This window comes from Triticum dicoccoides, chromosome 3B (genome assembly GCF_002162155.2).
Source record: "Triticum dicoccoides isolate Atlit2015 ecotype Zavitan chromosome 3B, WEW_v2.0, whole genome shotgun sequence".
Lineage (NCBI taxonomy): Eukaryota > Viridiplantae > Streptophyta > Magnoliopsida > Poales > Poaceae > Triticum > Triticum dicoccoides.
Genome location: NC_041385.1, coordinates 65,643,710 through 65,666,319, shown reverse-complemented (window position 1 = coordinate 65,666,319; position 22,610 = coordinate 65,643,710).

The window sequence follows — 22,610 nt, the reverse complement described above, 5'->3', positions numbered from 1 at the left end:
CGATCTTGATGTATCCCGAGCTTTGCTATTGTAGTTGGATCTTATGATGTTTCTCCCCCTCTACTCTCTTGTGATGAATTGAGTTTCCCCTTTGAAGTTATCTTTTCGGATTGAGTCTTTTATGAGAACACTTGATGTATGTCTTGCCGTGATTATCTGTGGTGACAATGGGATATCATGTGCCACTTGATGTATGTTTTGGTGATCAACTTGCGGGTTTGATGACATTGGGAACCTATGCATAGGGGTGCATAGGGGTTGGCACACGTTCTTGATGTATGTTTTGGTGATCAACTTGCGGGTTTGATGACATTGGGAACCTATGCATAGGGGTTGGCACGCGTTCTTGACTCTCCGGTAGAAACTTTGGGGCACTCTTTGAAGTACTTTGTGTTGGTTGGATGAATCTGAGATTGTGTGATGCATATCGTATAATCATGCCCACGGATACTTGAGGTGACAATGGAGTATCTAGGTGACATTAGGGTTTTGGTTGATTTGTATCTTAAGGTGTTATTCTAGTACGAACTCTTTTATAGATTGATTCGAAAGAATAACTTTGAGGTGGTTTCGTGCCCTACCATAATCTCTACGTTTGTTCTCCGCTATTAGTGGCTTCGGAGTGACTCTTTGTTGCATGTTGAGGGCTTGTTATATTATCTATCTATGTTATTATTGTTGAGAGAACTTGCACTAGTGAAAGTATGAACCCTAGGCCTTGTTTCCTATCATTGCAATACCGTTTACGCTCATGTTTATCACTTGTTACCTCGCTGTTTTTATTATTTCAGATTACAGAAACCTATATCTACTATCTATTTTGCACTTGTATCACCATCTCTTCGCCGAACTAGTGCACCTATACAATTTACCATTGTATTGGGTGTGTTGGGGACACAAGAGACTTTTTGTTATTTGGTTGCAGGGTTGTTTGAGAGAGACCATCTTCATCCTACGCCTCCCACGGATTGATAAACCTTAGGTCATCCACTTGAGGGAAATTTGCTACTGTCCTACAAACCTGTGCACTTGCAGGCCCAACAACGTCTACAAGAAGAAGGTTGTGTAGTAGACATCACGGGCATTTGAGGAATACCATCATCGGAATATACAAGCCAAGTTCTATAATGAAAAAATCCCACTAGTATATGAAAGTGATAACTCAAGAGACTCTCTATCTGAAAAATGGTGCTACTCTAAAGCACAAGTGTGGTAAAAGGATAGTAATATTTCCTCTTCTCTCTTTTTCTCTCATTTTATTTCTTTATTTATATTTTTTTTATTTTGGGCTATTTGGGCTCTCTTTTTTATTTTGGCTCTTTGGCCTCTTTTTATTTTTGTAAGTCCGAAGTCTCATCCCGACGTGAGGGAATCATAGCCTCCATCATCCTTTCCTCATTAGGGCAATGCTCTAATAATGATGATCATCACACTTTTATTTACTTACAACTCAGTATCACAACTTGATAAAACTGATACATATGATGACTATATGAATGCCTCTAGCAGTGTACCAGGATGTGCAACGATCTAGCATAGCAAATATATCAAAAAACTGACAGGCCATGAAAATATCATGCTAGCTATCTTATGATCATGCAAAGCATTATGACAATGAACACTCAAGTAATGTATATGATGATGATGGAAGTTGCATGGCAATATATCTCGGAATGGCTATGGAAATGCCATGATAGGTAGGTATGGTGGCTGTTTTGTGGAAGGTATAAGGATGGTTTTATGCACCGACGAAAGTTGTGTGACACGAGAAAGGCTAGCAATGGTGGAAGGGTGAGAGTGCGTATAATCCATGGACTCAACATTAGTCATAAAGAACTCATATACTTATTGCAAAAATTTATTAGCCATCGAATAAAAGTACTAATACGCATGCCTCTAGGGGGATATATTGCTAGGAAAAGACCATCGCTCGTCCCTGACCACCACTCATAAGGAAGACAATCAAAGAATAAATCATGCTCCGATTTCATCACATAGCGGTTCACCATACGTGCATGCTTCGGGAATCACAAACCTTAACACAAGTATTTCTACCAATCCACAATTACTCACTAGAATGACTCTAATATCACCATATTTATATCGCAAAACTATGGCAAGGAATCAAACATATCATATTCAGTGATCTACAAGTTTTTATGTAGGATTTTATGACTAGCCATGTGAATGACCAATTCCTGTTAACTCTCTAAATATATATATGTGAAGCAAGAGAGTTTAATTCTTTCTACAAAAGATATGCCCACACACTAACAAATATAAGTGAAGCAAAAGAGCGTTCTACGAATGGCGGTTTTCTATGTGTAGAGAAACAAGCAATCCAAACTTCAAATGATATAAGTGAAGCACATGAAGCATTCTATAAAGCCATACTCAAAAGATATAAGTGAAGTGCATGAAGCATTCTATAAATCAACCGAGGACTTTCTCATACCAGCATGGTGCATAAAATAAGAAGGAAAAATAAACACAAAAGACGCTCCAAGAATTTGCACATATCATGTGATGAATAAAAATATAGCTCCAAGTAAAATTACCGATGGTCGTTAGAAGAAACAGGGGATGCCTTCCGGGGCATCCCCAAGCTTAGTAGCTTGGGAGTCCTTGAATATTACCTTGGGGTGCCTCGGGAATCCCCAAGCTTAGTCTCTTGCCACTCATTATTCCTTCATCCATCATGATCTCACCCAAAACTTGAAAACTTCAATCACACAAAACTTAACAAAACCCCTCGTGAGATCCGTTAGTATAATAGAGCAAATCACCACTTTAAGTACTGTTGAAAACTCATTCATATTTTACTTTTGCATTATAACTATTGTAATCTAACTTCACCACGACTTATATCACCGATACAATCCATAGATTCATCAAAACACGTAAAACAATGCATCAAAAACAGAATCTATCAAAAACAGAACAATTTGTAGCAATCTGAACATCTACCATACTTTTGTAACTCCAAAAATTCTGAAAACTTAGGACAAAATAAAAATATTGCATAGAAGTATTGTGTAAAAATTTCAGAAACTTTTGACGTTCCAGTAAAAAATTTAAATTCACAAACTACAGCTAAAGTTTCTGTTTTTGCACTGTACAAACCAAACAAGCAATCTAATCATCCTAAAGGCAAATCTCGGCACATTATTTTTATAATACAATGGATTTGTACAAGGGGATAATTATTGTTGTTTAAAAGTTTATGTAATCAAGGTTTGCAAAGTTTCCATGGGCATGAACAAAGTTCAAGGAGCTCCCCTACTTCAACGGTGCTCGTCTTTCTTACTTTCACTTTTCTTTTTGAAAAAGTTTTAGGTTCCCCGCTTTATTTTTTTGTTTTTACACTTTATAAAAGCACAAAACAAAAATAAATGACTCTCTAAAACTTCTGGGTTGTCTCGCTGGCAACGCTTTCTTTAAAGCCATTAAGCTAGGCATATAGTGCTCAAGCAATTGATCCACCTGGATCCCAAGGTATATCAAAGCCATTTTTAATTAACAATGATTATTAATTTCGTATTGAGCACAAAGCAACATATATCATCAAACAATGAAGTCTGACTCTCTTCCTATACATCGACATGTCATAAAAGAACAATTCATGCACATCAAGTAAAGGCCAATGCATAGTATAAACAATTTCTTGCAATTTTATAGTACTAGAAACATAGAGAGGCAGAGAAGTAGTTTCTCTCTCATAATAATTCCAAGTAGGAGCAGCATGCACATGCATATTATATTTATCAAAACCATCATGTGTAGTAGTAAAACGCAACCCATTAATATAATCCTTAATAAGCACGAATTTCTCTGATATAGTGTAGCTGGGAGAATTCAAAAAGATAATAGGACTATCATGCGTGGGTGCAATAGCAACAGGAACTATAGCAAGTTCATCTCCATAAGCATAATTCATATTGGCATCATGGGCACAAGCATAGAAAGCATCAAGTTCATCAAAAAGGGATATTTCAAACAAATCCAAGGGATCATAGCAATCATCATAGCATTCATCCTTCGGTAAGCACGAAGGGAAATATAAACAACGTATGGGATAAAGAGTTACTCTCATTAGAAGGTGGGCACGGGTGATCAATCCGCTCTTCCTCCTTTTGTTCTTCGCTCCCCTCATCTTTTTCATCTAATGAGCTCATAGTGTCATAAATTTCTTCTACCATAGATTCCTACAAAATATTAGTCTCTTCTTGGATAGCGGAGACTTTCTCAATAAACTCATTAATATCGGCATTATATTCACATTTCTCATAGCAATATTTAAATATAGCATAATTTTCAGGTCTGTAAAGAGCATCATCAAAATGTTCACACTTTTCAAACAAAGATTCAATTTCATAAGAACCCTTAAAAGCAACAAATTCTTCTATTTGTTCCACATCATAGCAATCATATATAGCATTAGCATAAGAAGCCAAGGTTTCATTATCATTAAATTTACATGAAAAGGAAAGGTGTGGAGCCTTCATCCTAGCGCAACAGGTATCATATCTCTGGCATACATTCCAAGCACACCAATGCAACATATGAATTTGATCCCATAACAATTTTCCTTTTAGAGTCAAGCGATAATCCATAAAGTATTCACATTGATCCAATGTGTCTCCCATTATCAAGTTGAACGAGGTTTTCTTAGGATTATCAAAGTAGTGTTTAATACTTTCCACATAGCGAGCATCGAGGATTTTAGGAGGTTCCCCATCTCCATGAGTAGCTAGTACGCCTAATTTTTTGGTATTTCGTGTTCCATATCCATAACTAAAGATAAAGAGCAACTTAGAATAGCAAATAAAATCTACTTAGTGATAAGGCAAACAAGCACACACGAGAATATTCACCCCACACAATTGCTCCCCGGCAACGGCGCCAGAAAAAGGTCTTGATAACCCACAAGTCTAGGGAATCAGCTGTAGCCTCTTTCGATAAGTAAGAGTGTCGAACCCAACGAGGAGCTAAAGGTAGAAAAAAATATTCTCTCAAGTTCTATCGACCATCGATACAACTCTACACACGCTTAACATTCGCTTTACATAGAACAAGTATGAAACTAGAAGTACTTTGTAGGTGTTGGGGATAGGTTTGCAAGATAATAGAAACTAGGGGCTGTTTAGATAAATAAACAATTAAGTTAGTATACCGAGTGTTGAGAAGTGGTGGTAGGAGTTGGGGAATTGTCCCTAAGCAATTGACTACATTACTAGACCGATAGCAAGTTTAATGTGGGAGTGGCCATTGCTAGCATGTCATCCCTTACTTGGAATTCTATGCACTTATGATTGGAACTCCAGCAATCATCCGCAACTATTGTCATTCATTAAGGTAAAACCCAACCATAGCCTTAAGATATATTGGTCCCCCTTCAATCCCGTATGCCTCAATTTCTATGCTAGGCTGAAGCTGCTATCACCCTTGCCCTCCAATACATAGTCCTATCAACATACAACTAACCCTCTGGTGTGATCCACACGCACGCTCATATGGTGGCACCAAAGGACAGCAACATAACTAGAAGCAAATTAAACAAATCATAGCAATTCACCAATCACCGATAGGACAACAAAAATCTACTGAAACATCATAGGATGACAACACATCATTGGATAATAATACGAAGCATAAAGCACCATGTTCAAGTAGAGGGTACAGCGGGTTGCGGGAGAGTGGACCGCTGAATATGGATGGAGGGAAGGTGATGAAGATGTTGGTGAAGATGCTGGAGGTGTTGGTGTAGATCGCTGTCACAAGATGATTGCCCCGGCGCCATTCCAGCGCCACCGGGAGAGAGTGGGAGAGAGCCCCCTCCTTCTTCTTCTTCCTTGACCTCCCCTAGATGGGAGAAGGGTTTCCCCTTGATACGTCTCCAACGTATCTATAATTTTTGATTGTTCCATGCTATTATATTACCTACTAGAACATAAAGGCGCGCGTTGCCGCGCCCATCCATCTTGAGATAAGAATGATAGAAATTATCAAGTAAGTATCCCGTAAGTATTAGAATTTAGAAATGAATGATATACGCACTTTTAGCAACAAGTAGATCCAACCCACTCCATCATGCAGGAGAAAAAAAAACCTAGACAGCTTAATACATGGAACAATTGTTCATCAACTAAAATAAGCAACATTTACGTAGTAAAGAAATTAATTAGTGTGGTATATACTGACGACTTCCGGGTGCAATTAGGCATCACCTTCCCTGCTAGATCCTCAATTTCTAAAATCCTCAGAGTGGTTGCTCCATCACATGTGATTGTAACATCAACAATATCAGCCACCAGAATCTGCAGTCACACCGTCGGTTAGTGCACTCTAACACGTTCATTCTCTTAAAGTTATTTTGTGGCTGCAGAATCTGTCAAACATCACTAATCCTGATTACACTACAAAAAGCACACTACAAGCAATGTCGTTATTCCGAGGTTGCAAAATTCGCCGGATTAATTCCACACGTAACAATTGGATTCTGGTATTAAGGTGGTTTTCATGAGTATAATACATATACAACTAATCAACAATTAAAGGACCAAAGTAATTTCCAGCAGCATCAAGCCGTTCTGCCATCTCTTGTGCTCGGTCAAAGTTAAAAACACCAGGACCATTTCTTCTAATCGTTTTGTGAAGCCTGAGCCGGTAAAGAACCTGTGAGACCACCATATTGTGAGTCGCTTTCCCAAACCTGTTAGCAAGACGCAGAAACTTAACCCAGATTATCTGGAAATTCTCCCAGTTTCATCGTTCTCATCTCCATCATCCCTAGCAGATTCAGTATCCTACCAAGAATCCACGTCCACATTGAATGGACCATTAGCACAGACCTGCTGAACAGGTCGGACCGGAGGTAGCAGACCATTCTGAAGAACAAGAAGATGAGGATGAATCTTAGGTGAGAATCTGGGAGGTGTATTTGTTGGACACAATGACATACCAGCCTTTGATGCTCCTCTCATCCTTGCATTCCCTTGAATCTAACCAAACAATATGCGCAAATATAGAGAAAGACACTAACATTTTCTTTGCTGCGCACATAAGTTAGTTTTAGTAGAATAGTGTGGTTCACACACACACACAAAAAGATTAGTAGAACAATGGAGCATGCCTTACTATTGTGGGAGTCATTGAAGAGTTTGTCGGGGGTGCCGATGTAAGTGGAGTGGTACTCGTTGGTGGTACCTGAACCTGAATCTGAACCTGATGTTGTTGGCCGAGGAACTCATGTTGATCAGACTGACGCCGACGAGGGCAGCAGCTCTTTCACCGCTGCTGCTGCAGCATCTCTCAGACAACCCCGTAAACATTCTCCCAAAGCTTCTTCACATTACTGACATGTTTTACAAATTGGTAAAAATCAAGGGACATAGTTTAGTGATTGATGAGAAATCAGCAGAGATAGAGGAATGCATACATCACTGCGTGATCTGGCGATCATAATGTGGCCTTCCGGATGTAGACCTACGATTGTGGGTTGCTATTCTCATGCCCAGTGTCGTGGATTTGTCACGGCAGATGTCCTAGGGTAAGGACTTAGTCGCGAGGCCAACGCATCTATGTGGTAGCTTGAGAGGGGTTGAGCGGAATCGAGAGACGCAACACAAGACAGGGATTTAGACAGCTTCGGGCCCCGGGAAACATCATCCGGTAAAAACCCTACATGCTGTTTGAGGCTAGGTCTCATTATCATCATGAGGGAGTCACCGTAAACCGGCTCTCCTCTTTGTGTCTAGTCCTAGAGATTATTGCTTCTTGCTTGTCGCTTGTAACTTGTCCCTCTTTAGGGAGCCCTGCCCCTCCTTATATATGTTGAAGGGGCGGGTTACATGTGGAGTCCTATTAGGATTAGGACTAGTCTATCTCTAATACAAACCGGATACAAGTCCTAGTCTTAACTCCTTGTAAGGTAAATATTCCTCATGCCTTTCCTCTTAAACCGGCCCACCGTTAAACGTGAACCGGCCTTCTGGGCCATGGGCCTCGTCATCCATCTGACCCGCCCGCCGGGTTACGAATGAACCGCCAAGACCGGGCGGGTATCCCGTGAACCGCCAAGCTCCGGGCGGGTTATCAGTGAGTCGCCCAGTCCGGCCGGGTTAAACTTCCGGCCGGTTTACACAGCGGGGTATATCCCCGACATTAGCCCCCAGTTTAATTTGGATTTATCCATGTTAAACTGATCCTGTAAAATAAACACAAGAACAAACTTGATAGGTTGTGCTCCGGGTTAAGAATTCTTGTAAACCGGCACTTGATCATCCTTAAGTCCTTGTCATTTCCTCCTCCTAGAAAAATCCAGGTCAATAAGCCAGCGTCATACTCAATTGCTGATGTTGGTTTCTCATAGAAAAATATTGCGAAGAATAATCCACTTGAGTCGGCTTCCAAAGCGCCGGCTTGAGAAATGTGGGTCTTGGAATACTCAGCTAATATTCAGCCGGTCTGAAGATATAGAACTTGCCGGTTTATGATTACCATCATTGTCGGGTTATAAAAACTGATAATTCCGGGTTATGTTTGTCGCCAACGCCGGTTCATGATGATTGGTGATGCCGGGTCAATTTGGTTTGCTCAAACTGAAAATTGGAAGATATTTCTCCCTTATATCCATATTACCTGTAGCCCCCAAGTCTTGAACTGAACAATGTGATGATTTGAGACTTGTTTCCATACAATTACTGCCACTTTGAAGAAATCCATGTTGTTCATCTCTAGTAAAAACTGAATACTCCATATTATTTAGCCCCCAAGTGCCGGGTCATTATGCAATACTAAGCAGGGACTTTGTAGGTATAATCATATAGATTTGAGCAATGATGTGTAGCCCCCAAGGGCCGGCTCAGTAAGATAATATTGAGCTGGGACTTGATATATGCTTCAAAAAATAACATCATATGATGTAACCCCCATCATGGGACTTGAATCCACATCCACAAGGTTAAGAGCCTTGTGCTTTACCAACTGAGCAGTGGACCTTCAATATAATGAATAAAAAACTTTGTACCTTCAATTGTTTATAGGAGCAATTGGTAGCCCCCAAGGGCCGGCTCATTATAATGTGATGAGTCGGGTCTTCAATAAGATGAACAAAGAATGACTTTGCATTAGCCCCCAAGTATCATGGTGCATGCTTGCAGCGACATGAGACTTGCATATTTGATGTAATCTCAACTTTAATAATGTAGCCCCCAAGTGCCGGGTTGTAAGCCTGCAGCAACTCGGGACTATTCCTTCAATTGTAAAATAAGTCATATCCATTGATAAAATAACAACCATTGTGCTAAAGCGACTTTGAAAACCTCAGTCATAATACTGGTTATTGATAACCATAACAAAAATCCAGCCATGTTGGCTATTCAAGATAATATAACCCGGTATGAAAACTTTATTCAGTATCATAATGAAAATTCAGCCAAGTTTGGCTATTTGAATAATATAATCCAATGATTTATAAGCGCATGATTCCAATGGCACAATCCAAATATATACTGGCGACGTATAGTCCAAAAGCCAGGCCGGTTTAATAAACACCGGATAATTTTCCATCATATACTGGCGACTTATCGTCTTTAAGCCAGGCCGGTTTAATAAACACCGGATAATTTTCCATCATATACTGGCGACTTATCGTCTTAAAGCCTGTCCGGTTTAATAAACACCGGATAATTTATCATCATGCTTTATTCAACCTGTTCCTGCATACAACAAGTTTAAAGTGTCCTGGCGGTTTACCGCCGGACGGGTCATAATGCCCAACATATAACCCAGGTTTATAACCAAGGCTGCACTTAAGAATAATCAAATATGAAATATATCATACCTATGACATTGAATCACATTGTTGGCTTTACCAACTTTTTGTAGTAAGGATGATAATCCCAACCTTGAGTAATGATAACTCCTTTCATACTGTGCCGGTTTATGATAAACCGTACCGGGTTGTGATAAACACCAGTTTAACCATATATAATACTGGCGACTCGTAGTCAAACCAGACCGGGCGGATAGTCTCCGGATTATGATTTGATCATGTACTGACAACTTGTAATTGAAAGTCAAGCCGGGTTGATAAACACCGGTTTACTCCATAATAGGATGGTAACAGAAAATCAAACCGGGCAGATAGTCTCCGGATTAAAGGGGAATCAAATCCATCGGCTGAACCGGAAAAAAGGTGTTTGTCGACATAAAAGAAATCTGACAAAAGCAAAGAACAAACAAACCATGAAAATAACATGGAAGCAAAGGCAATGATAAAAACCGTTTGAAAAAATATGCTATACTGAGCTTGTTCAGATGGTATTACCATGGTCGGACAGGATCAAGGCCCCCAATAGGAGTGACAATGATTCAAGTCAGCCAGGTCTCCAAATGACTCGTGGCATATATGCCAGATCAAGAGGCGTGACAATGGTTCGGGTTCGACCATGCCCCCAAGTGATATTGTGGCCTTAGGCCGACCAAGAGGCATGACTGGTTCAGACTTGACCATGTCCCCAAATGATCTGGTGGTTGTCGCCTATCAAAGGGTGTTCGTTGGTTCGGACACGACCAAGGCCCCCAGTGATATATAAAAAGCAAATGTCAAGGGGTAAACCGGAGGCCGTTTAAAAAACAGAGCCACTGCATGTAACCACGCATGATATAAAAAGAACAGAAACCCCGCTTTATGAAGCAGAAGCCCCCATGTGATCAATAATATGTCGGGCTAATAAAGGCAGGATACCCATGTTTGAACCGTGCATCATGGCAGCAGGTCCTCTTTGGCAATTTTAACTTTTTGCAAGAGATAAATTCTTCTTAAACCGGGATCTTGAACCGGATATGGAGAGCTTCAAAGCTTTGTGGGAGACATTTTCCCCTTGAGCCGGATATTGAACCGGAATCCTTCTTTTAAAGCCGGAAATTTTTCTGAGGGTCTTTAAACTCGAACTTGCGAGAAGTTAATTCCTTTTTGAACTGGAAATTGTTAAACCGGATTTGGGCGCTTCAGAGCTTAGTCGCGATTGTTAAACCCCGACACCCAGCGTACCAACGCAATTGCCTCACCGTTGACAATGAGGGGAGAGAGGCGAGCCCCATGGGGTAGAGGAAGGTGAGCAAAATCTCATCGTCATGGAGGTAGGATTCTGGGCGCTGCTGTGCACCGTCACCAAGGCCGGCATGCACCATTACCGGATCTGCCTTTGTCACCGTCGCCGTTACTGTCGATCATCCGTCGTGATAGGATTAGGTTTGTAGATAAGAGGAGAAGGCTTGTGGCTGACAGATTTCTCTCTCCTGCGTGGCCCGCGCATATCGGCCATTAAGAAAGATATGGGCCGCACAGTCTTGGCCCAATTCATGAGAACGCGCCCAGGTGGATGTCGGGAGCAGCAGCCCATTAACTTCAGGGGCGCTCGGGTTGCGAGGTGAAACTGCCTCCGGCTGTGCTGGAACGACCGAGCAATCTACTCCATTGTTTAGTTTGATCGGACGATCAAGGATCTCAACTCGCTGTGGGAAGCTGTAGGTGGCTGAGTTATACTGTTTTGTAATTTTGGATGTTTATGGGCTTTACTTTACACTTTTATATCATTTTTGGGACTAACCTACTAACCGGAGGCCCAGCCCGAATTGCTGTTTTTTGCCTATTTCATTTTTTCGAAGAAAAGGAATATCAAACGGAGTCCAAACGGAATGAAACCTTCGGGAGCGATCTTTTTGGAACAAACGCAACCCAGGAGACTTAGAGTGGACGTCAAGCAGCAAACGAGGCGGCCATGAGGGTGTCCGGCGCGCCCTAGGGGGGTGGGCACGCCCCCCACCCTTGTGGGCCCCTCGTGGCTCCACTCACCTACTTCTTCCTCCTATATATATCCACGTACCCCAAGAACATCCAGGAGCACCACGAAAACCTAATTCCTCCACCGCAACCTTCTGTATCTGCGAGATCCCATCTTGGAGCCTTCGCCGGCGCTCCGCCGGAGGGGGAATCGACCACGGAGGGCCTCTACATCATCTCCAAGGCCTCTCCGATGAGTTGTGAGTAGTTTACCACAGACCTTCGGGTCCATAGTTATTAGCTAGATGGCTTCTTCTCTCTCTTTGAATCTCAATACCAAGTTCTCCTCGATCTTCTTGGAGATCTATTCAATGTAACTCTTTTTGCGGTGTGTTTGTCGAGATCCGATGAATTGTGGGTTTATGATCAAGTTTATCTATGAGAAATATTTGAATCTTCTCTGAATTCTTTTATGTTTGATTGGTTATCTTTACAAGTCTCTTCGAATTATCAGTCTAGTTTGGCCTACTAGATTGATCTTTCTTGCAATGGGAGAAGTGCTTAGCTTTGGGTTCAATCTTGCGGTGTCCTTTCCCAGTGACAGCAGGGGCAACAAGGCACATATTGTATTGTTGCCATCAAGGATAAAAAGATGGGGTTTATATCATATTGCTTGAGTTTATCCCTCTACATCATGTCATCTTGCTTAATGCGCTACTCTGTTCTTATGAACTTAATACTCTAAATGCAGGCAGGAGTCAGTCGATGTGTGGAGTAATAGTAGTAGATGCAGAATTGTTTCGATCTACTTGTTGCGGACGTGATGCCTATATACATGATCATGCCTAGATAATCTCATAACTATGCACTTTTCTATCAATTGCTCGACAGTAATTTGTTCACCCACCGTAATACTTATGCTATCTTGAGAGAAGCCACTAGTGAAACCTATGGCCCCCGGGTCTATCTTTTATCATATAAGTTTCCATTTATCTTTATTTTGCAATCTTTACTTTCCAATCTCTATCATAAAAATACCAAAAATATTTATCTTATCTTATTATCTCTATCAAATCTCACTTTCGCAAGTTCATCGAGAGGCAACGGAATGCGTCGTGTTCATCGGGAGGCAACGGAATGCGTCGTGTTCATCGGGAGGCAACGGAACGCGTGGGAGCCAACCGGCTTGGACGGAACTAGCGATGGAAACGAGGCATGGCTTACCGCAGAACGGACGAAACGGACCTCCTACGGTCGAAACGGGGGTCCTGTTGATCGGGAGGGGTGTGGCGTACCGCAAAACGGAGGAAACGGACCTCCTACGGTCGAAACGGGGGTCCTGTTCATCGGGAGGGGTGTGGCGTACTGCAAAATGGACGAAACGGACTTGTGTTGGAGCGCTACGGTCGAAATGGGGGGAGGGGTGTGGCGTACCGCAAAACGGGACTCCACGGGATACTGTTCATCTCCACCGTCGACCTCCTCCAGCCTCCACGGGCTACCGTCGACCTCCTCCAGCCTCCACGGGCTCCTGTTCATCCAGCCTCCACGGGCTCCTGTTCATCCAGCCTCCACCGCGCGCTACTCCATCAGCTACTGTTCAACCACCCCTCCACGGGCACCCCTCCATCGTCTACTGTTCATCCAGCCCTCCACACCATGGGGTCCTGTTCAACCACCCCTCCACGGCCACCCCTCCACCGTCTACTGTTCATCCAGCCCTCCACACCACGGGGTCCTGTTCAACCACCCCTCCACGGCCACCCCTCCACCGTCTACTGTTCATCCAGCCCTCCACACCACGGGTTCCTATTCATCCAGAGGCAACGCCACCGCTCACTGTTCATCCAAACCCCCCCGCAACGCTCATTGTTCATCCAATCGATCGGCTTCAGTTAGCAGCAGTAGCGAAGGAATCGCTCCATCGGGTTCAGTTAACAGCCATCGATCGATCCCTCGGGTTCAGTAACGCGTAGCCTGCAGTGCAATCGCTCGGGTTCAGTTAGAGCCCAACACCTCGCTCGGCTTCAGTTAGAGCCAACGCCTCGCACACACGCGCGTACGTATGAGAGAAACGCGCATCGCTCTCCCACCGTAACCGGCAACTCCCCGAAATTTTCCTCCCCCTCGCTTCTACCACGGTTTTTTCCGTCATGGACGGCCCAAAAAATGTCATGCAGCTGCGTCTCCGGCCCGCCCAGGACGAAAAGCCCATTTTCTGTCATGATTTTTTGTCATAGAAGTAGGAGACCACCACATCTATGATGATACCGGGTTTTGTCACAATTATCGTCATAGAAGTGTCATATGTATGACAGAATAAAAATTCGTTCGGCCCAAAATGTCACGGATGTGTCTTTTTTTTTGTAGTGATAGTGCTATGTCCATGGCTTGCGCTCATGTATTGCGTAAGAGTTGAAAAAGCTGAAGCGTTAAAAAGTATGAACCAATTGCTCGGCTCATCATCGGGGTTGTGCATGATGGGAGTATTTGAAGGAAATATGCCCTAGAGGCAATAATAAAGTTATTATTTATTTCCTTATTTCATGATAAATGTTTATTATTCATGCTAGAATTGTATTAACCGGAAACATGATACATGTGTGAATACATAGACAAACTTAATGTCACTAGTATGCCTCTACTTGACTAGCTCATTAATCAAAGATGGTTATGTTTCCTAACCATAGACATGATGTGATTGACATGACCCATTCCGTTGGCCTAGCACTTAATCGTTTAGTATACTGCTATTGCTTTCTTCATGACTTATACAAAAGTTCCTGCAACTATGAGATTATGCAACTCCCGTTTACCGGAGGAACACTTTGTGTGCTACCAAACATCACAACGTAACTGGGTGATTATAAAGGTGCTCTACAGGTGTCTCCGAAGGTACATGTTGGGTTGGCATAATTCGAGATTAGGTTTTGTCACTCCGATTGTCGGAGAGGTATCTCTGGGCCCTCTCGGTAATACTCATCTCCTAAGCCTTGCAAGCATTGTAACTAATGAGTTAGTTATAAGATGATGTATTACAGAACGAGTAAAGAGACTAGCCGGTAACGAGATTGAACTAGGTATTGGATACCGACGATCAAATCTCGGGCAAGTAACATACCGATGACAAAGGGAACAACGTATGTTGTTATGCGGTTTGACCGATAAAGATCTTCGTAGAATATGTAGGAACCAATATGGGCATCCAGGTCCCGCTATTGGTTATTAACCGAGAATGGTTCTAGGTCATGTCTACATAGTTCTCGAACCCGTAGGGTCCGCACTCTTAACGTTACGATGACAGTTTTATTATGAGTTTATAAGTTTTGATGTACCGAAGTTTGTTCGGAGTCCCGGATGTGATCACGGACATGACGAGGAGTCTCTAAATGGTCGAGACATAAAGATCGATATATTGGAAGCCTATATTTGGACATCGGAATCATTCCAGGTGAAATCGGCATTTTACCGGAGTACCGGGAGGTTACCGGAACCCCCCGGGGGGTTATTGGGCCTACATGGGCCACGAGGGAGAAGAGGGAAGGAGCCAGGAGGGGGCCGCGCGCCCCTCCCCCTCCTAGTCCGAATAGGACAAGGGAAGGGGGGGGGCGCCCCCCCCCCTTCCTTCCCCTCTTCCTCCTCTTTCCCCCTTTCTCCTACTCCTACTTGGAAAGAAGGGAGTCCTACTCCCGGTGGGAGTAGCACTCCCCCCTTGGCGCGCCCTCCTTGGCCGGCCGCCTCCTCCCCCCTGGCTCCTTTATATACGGGGGCGGGGGGAGGGGGCATCCCAAAGACACACAAGTTGATCTACGGGTCGTTCCTTAGCCGTGTGCGGTGCCCCCTTCCACCATATTCCACCCCGGTCATATCGTCGCGGAGTTTAGGTGAAGCCCTGCGCCGGTAGAACATCATCATCGTCACCATGCCGTCGTGCTGACAGAACTCATCTCCGGAGCTTCGCTGGATCGGAGACCGGAGATCGTCATCGAGCTGAACGTGTGCTGAACTCGGAGGCCCCGTATGTTTGATGCTTGGATCGGTCGGATCGTGAAGACGTACGACTCAACCGCGTTGTCATAACGCTTTCGCTTTCGGTCTACGAGGGTACGTGGACTATACTCTCCCCTCTCGTTGCTATGCCATCACCATGATCTTGCGTGTGCGTAGGAATTTTTTTTGAAATTACTACGTTCCCCAACAGTGGCATCCGAGCCTAGGTTTTATGCGTTGATGTTATATGCATGAGTAGAACACAAGTGGGTTGTGGGCGATACAAGTCATACTGCTTACCAGCATGTCATACTTTGGTTCGGCGGTATTGTGAGATGAAGCGGCCCGGACCGACATTACGCGTACGCTTACGCGAGACTGGTTTCACCGTTACGAGCACTCGTGCTTAAAGGTGGCTGGCGGGTGTCTGTCTCTCTCACTTTAGCTGAATCGAGTGTGGCTACGCCCGGTCCTTGCGAAGGTTAAAACAGCACCAACTTGACGAACTATCGTTGTGGTTTTGATGCGTAGGTAAGAACGGTTCTTGCTAAGCCCGTAGCAGCCACGTAAAACTTGAAACAACAAAGTAGAGGACGTCTAACTTGTTTTTGCAGGGCATGATGTGATGTGATATGGCCAAGATGTGATGCTATATTTTATTGTATGAGATGATCATGTTTTGTAACCGAAGTTATCGGCAACTGGCAGGAGCCATATGGTTGTCGCTTTATTGTATGAAATGCAAACGCCCTGCAATTGCTTTACTTTATCACTAAGCGGTAGCGATAGTCGTAGAAGCAATAGATGGTGTAAACGACAACGATGCTACGATGGAGATCAATGTGTCGTGCCGGTGACGATGGTGATCATGACGGTGCTTCGGAGATGGAGATCACAAGCACAAGATGATGATGGCCATATCATATCACTTATATTGATTGCATGTGATGTTTATCCTTTATGCATCTTATCTTGCTTTGATTGACGGTAGCATTTTAAGATGATCTCTCACTAAAATTATCAAGAAGTGTTCTCCCTGAGTATGCACCGTTGCCAAAGTTCGTCGTGCCCAGACACCACATGATGATCGGGTGTGATAAGCTCTACGTCCATCTACAACGGGTGCTTAGCCAGTTTTGCACACGCGGAATACTCAGGTTAAACTTGACGAGCCTAGCATATGCAGATATGGCCTCGGAACACGGAGACCGAAAGGTCGAGCGTGAATCATATAGTAGATATGATCAACATAGTGATGCTCACCATTGAAAACTACTCCATCTCACGTGATGATCGGTTATGGTTTAGTTGATATGGATCACGTAATCACTTAGAGGATTAGAGGGATGTCTATCTAAGTGGGAGTTCTTAAGTAATATGATTAATTGAACTTTAATTTATCATGAACTTAGTCCTGGTAGTATTTTGCAAATTATGTTATAGATCAATAGCTCGCGTTGTTGCTTTCATATGTTTATTTTGATATGTTCCTAGAGAAAAATTGTGTTGAAAAATGTTAGTAGCAATGATGCGGATTCGATCCGTGATCTGAGGTTTATCCTCATTGCTGCACAGAAGTATTATGTCCTTAATGCACCGCTAGGTGACAGACCTATTGCAGGAGCAGATGCAGACGTTATGAACGTTTGGCTAGCTCAATATGATGACTACTTGATAGTTTAGTGCACCATGCTTAACGGCTTAGAATCGGGACTTCAAAGATGTTTTGAACGTCATGGACCATATGAGATGATCCAGGAATTGAAGTTAATATTTTAAGCAAATACCCGAGTTGAGAGATATGATGTCTCCAACAAGTTCTATAGCTAAAAGATGGAGGAGAATCGCTCAACTAGTGAGCATGTGCTCAGATTGTCTGGGGACTACAATCGCTTGAATCAAGTGGGAGTTGATCTTCCAGATAAGATAGTGATTGACAGAGTTCTCTAGTCACCATCACCAAGTTATTGGAACTTTGTGATGAACCATAGTATGCAAGGGATGACAAAAACGATTCCCAAGCTCTTTGTGATGTTGAAATCGACGAAGGTAGAAATCAAGAAAGAGCATCAAGTGTTGATGATTGACAAGACCACTAGTTTCAAGAAAAGGGCATAGGGAAAGAAAGGGAACTTCAAGTAGAATGGCAAGCAAGTTGTCACTCCCGCGAAGAAGCCCAAAGCTGGACCAAAGCCTGAAACTAAGTGCTTACACTGCAAAGGAAATGGTCACTGGAAGCGGAGATGCCCGGAATATTTGGTGGATAAGAAGGATGGCAAAGTGAACAAGGGTATATTTGATATACAGATTATTGATGTGTGCCTTACTAGTGTTTATAGTAGCCCCTGAGTATTTGATACTTGTTCGGTTGCTAAGATTAGTAACTCGAAACAGGAGATACAAAATAAACAGAGACTAGTTGAGGGTGAATTGACGATGAGTGTTGGAAATAGTTCCAAGATTGATATGATCATCATCGCACACTCCCTATACTTTCGGGATTAGTGTTAAACCTAAATAAATGTTATTTGGCGTTTGCGTTGAGCATGAATATGATTTGATCATGTTTATTGCAATACGGTTATTCATTTAAAGTTAAAGAATAATTGTTATTCTAGTTACATGAATAAGACCTTCGATGGTTATACACCCAATAAAAATAGTTTGTTGGATCTCGATCATAGTAATACACATATTCATAATATTGATGCCAAAAGATGCAAAGTTAATAGTGCAAATTATTTGTGGCACTGCCGTTTGGGTCATATCGGCGTAAAACGCATGAAGAAACTCCATAAAGATGGATTTTCGGAATCACTTGGTTATGAATCATTTGATGCTTGCGAATCGTGCCTTTTGTGCAAGATGACTAAAACTCCGTTCTCCGGAACAATGGAACAAGCTACTGACTTATTGGAAATAATACATACCGATGTATGCGATCCAATGAGTGTTGATGCTCGTGGCAAGTATCGTTATTTTCTGGCCTTCACAAGATGATTTGAGCAGATATGGGTATATCTACTTGATGAAACATAAGTCTGAAATAGTTAAAAGGTTCAAAGAATTTCAGAGTGAAGTGGAAAAATCATCGTAACAAGAAAATAAAGTTTCTGTGATCTGATCGCGGAGATGAATATTTAAGTTACGAGTTTGGTCTTCAATTAAAACAATGTGGAATAGTTTCACAGCTCACACCACCTGGAACACCACAATGTTATGGTGTGTCCGAACATCATAACCGCACTTTATTAGATATAGTGCGATCTATGATGTCTCTTACTGATTTACCACTATTGTTTTTGGGTTATGCATTAGAGACAGCTGCATTCACGTTAAAAGGGCACCATCTAAATCCGTTGAGACGACACCATATGAACTGTGGTTTAGCAAGAAACCCAAGTTGTCGTTTCTTAAAGTTTGGGGCTGCGATGCTTATGTGAAAAAGTTTCATCCTGATAAGCTCGAACCCAAATCGGAGAAGTGCGTCTTCATAGAATACCCAAAGGAAATTGTTGGGTACACCTTCTATCACAGATCCGAAGGCAAGATATTCGTTGCTAAAAATGGATCCTTTCTAGAGAAGGAGTTTCTCTCGAAAGAAGTGAGTGGGAGGAAAGTAGAGCTTGATGAGGTAACTGTACCTTCTCCCGAATTGGAAAATTGTTCATCACTGAAATCAGTTCCAGTGATTTCTACACCAATTAGTGAGGAAGCTAATGATGATGATCATGAAACTTCAGATCAAGTTACTACAGAACCTCGTAGGTCTTCCAGAGTACGGTCCGCACCAGAGTGGTACGGTAATCCTGTTCTGGAAGTCATGTTACTAGACCATGATGAACCTACGAACTATGAGGAAGCGATGATGAGCCTAGATTCCGCAAAATGGCTTAAGGCCATGAAATCTGAGATGGGATCCATGTATGAGAACAAAGTGTGGACGTTGGTGGAGTTGCGCGATGATCGGCAAGCCATATTGTATAAATGGATCTTCAAGAGGAATACAGACGTTGATAGTAGTGTTACTATCTACAAAGCTCGACTTGTCGCAAAAAGGTTTTTGACAAGTTCAAGGTGTTGACTACAATGAGATTTTCTCAACTGTAGCGATGCTTAAGTCTGTCCGAATCATGTTCGCAATTGCCACAATTTATGAAATCTGGCAAATGGATGTCAAAACTGCATTCCTTAATGGTTTTCTCAAAGAAGAGTTGTATATGATGCAACCAGAAGGTTTTGTCAATCCTAAAGGTACTAACAAAATGTGCATGCTCCAGCGATCCATCTATGGACTGGTACAAGCATCTCGGAGTTGGAATATACGCTTTGATGAGTTGATCAAAGCATATAGTTTTGTACAGAGCCTGTATTTACAAGAAAGTGAGTGGGAGCACTACAGCATTTCTGATAAGTATATGTGAATGACATATTGTTGATCGGAAATAATGTAGAATTATTCTGCAAAGCATAAAGGAGTGTTTGAAAGGAGTTCTTTAAAATAAAGACCTCAGTAAAGCTACTTACATATTGAGCATCAAGATCTATTGAGATAGATCAAGACGCTTGATAAGATTTTCAATGAGTACATACCTTGACAAGATTTTGAAATAGTTCAAAATGGAACAGTCAAAGAAAGAGTTTCTTGCCTGTGTTACAAGGTGTGAAATTGAGTAAGACTCAAACCCTGACCACAGCAGAAAATAGAAAGAGAATGAAAGTCATTCCCTATGCTTCAGTCATAGGTTCTATAAAAGTATGCCATTCTATGGACCAGACCTATTGTATACTCTGCCTTGGTTTGGCAAGGGAGTACAATAGTGATCTAGGAGTAGATCACTGGACATTGGTCAAAATTATCCTTAGTGGAATAAGGATATGTTTCTCGATTATGGAGGTGACAAAAGGTTCATCGTAAAGGGTTACGTCGATACAAGTTTTGGCACTGATCCAGATGACTCTAAGTCTTAATCTGGATACATATTAAAAGTGGGAGCAATTAGCTAGAGTAGTTCCGTGCAAAGCATTGTAGACATAGAATATTTTCAAAATACATACGGCTCTAAATGTGATAGACCCGTTGACTAAACTTCTCTCACGAGAAAAACATGATCTTACCTTAGTACTCTTTGGGTGTTAATCACATAGCGATGTGAACTAGATTATTGACTCTAGTAAACCCTTTGGGTGTTGATCACATGACGATGTGAACTATGGGTGTTAATCACATGGTGATGTGAACTATGGGTGTTAATCACATGGTGATGTGAACTAGATTATTGATTCTAGTGCAAGTGGGAGACTGAAGGAAATATGCCCTAGAGGCAATAATAAAGTTATTATTTATTTCCTTATTTCATGATAAATGTTTATTATTCATGCTAGAATTGTATTAACCGGAAACATGATACATGTGTGAATACATAGACAAACTTAATGTCACTAGTATGCCTCTACTTGACTAGCTCATTAATCAAAGATGGTTATGTTTCCTAACCATAGACATGTGTTGTCATTTGATTAACGGGATCACATCATTGAGAGAATGATGTGATTGACATTACCCATTCCGTTAGCCTAGCACTTGATCGTTTAGTATACTGCTATTGCTTTCTTCATGACTTATACAAAAGTTCCTGCAACTATGAGATTATGCAACTCCCATTTACCGGAGGAACACTTTGTGTGCTACCAAACATCACAACGTAACTGGGTGATTATAAAGGTGCTCTACATGTGTCTCCGAAGGTACATGTTGGGTTGGCATAATTCGAGATTAGGTTTTGTCACTCCGATTGTCGGAGAGGTATCTCTGGGCCCTCTCGATAATACTCATCTCCTAAGCCTTGCAAGCATTGTAACTAATGAGTTAGTTATAAGATGATGTATTACAGAACGAGTAAAGAGACTTGCTGGTAACGAGATTGAACTAGGTATTGGATACCGACGATCAAATCTCGGGCAAGTAACATACCGATGACAAAGGGAACAACGTATGTTGTTATGCGGTTTGACCGATAAAGATCTTCGTAGAATATATAGGAACCAATATGGGCATCCAGGTCCCGCTATTGGTTATTGACTGAGAATGGTTCTAGGTCATGTCTACATAGTTCTCGAACCCGTAGGGTCCGCACGCTTAACGTTACGATGACAGTTTTATTATGAGTTTATAAGTTTTGATGTACCGAAGTTTGTTCGGAGTCCCGGATGTGATCACGGACATGACGAGGAGTCTCGAAATGGTCGAGACATAAAGATCGATATATTGGAAGCCTATATTTGGACATCGGAATCGTTCCGGGTGAAATCGACATTTTACGGGAGTACCGGGAGGTTACCGGAACCCCTCGGGGGGTTATTGGGCCTACATGGGCCACGAGGGAGAAGAGGGAAGGAGCCAGGAGGGGGCCGCGCGCCCCTCCCCCTCCTAGTCCGAATAGGACAAGGGAAGGGGGGCGGCGCCCCCCTTTCCTTCCCCTCTTCCTCCTCTTTCCCCCTTTCTCCTACTCCTACTTGGAAAGAAGGGAGTCCTACTCCCGGTGGGAGTAGGACTCCCCCCTTGGCGCGCCCTCCTTGGCCGGCCGCCTCCTCCCCCCTGGCTCCTTTATATATGGGGATGGGGGGCACCCCAAAGACACACAAGTTGATCTACGGATCGTTCCTTAGCCGTGTGCGGTGCCCCCTTCCACCATATTCCACCTCGGTCATATCATCGCGGAGTTTAGGCGAAGCCCTGCGCCGGTAGAACATCATCATCGTCACCACGCCGTCGTGCTGACAGAACTCATCTCCGGAGCTTCGCTGGATCGGAGACCGGAGATCGTCATCG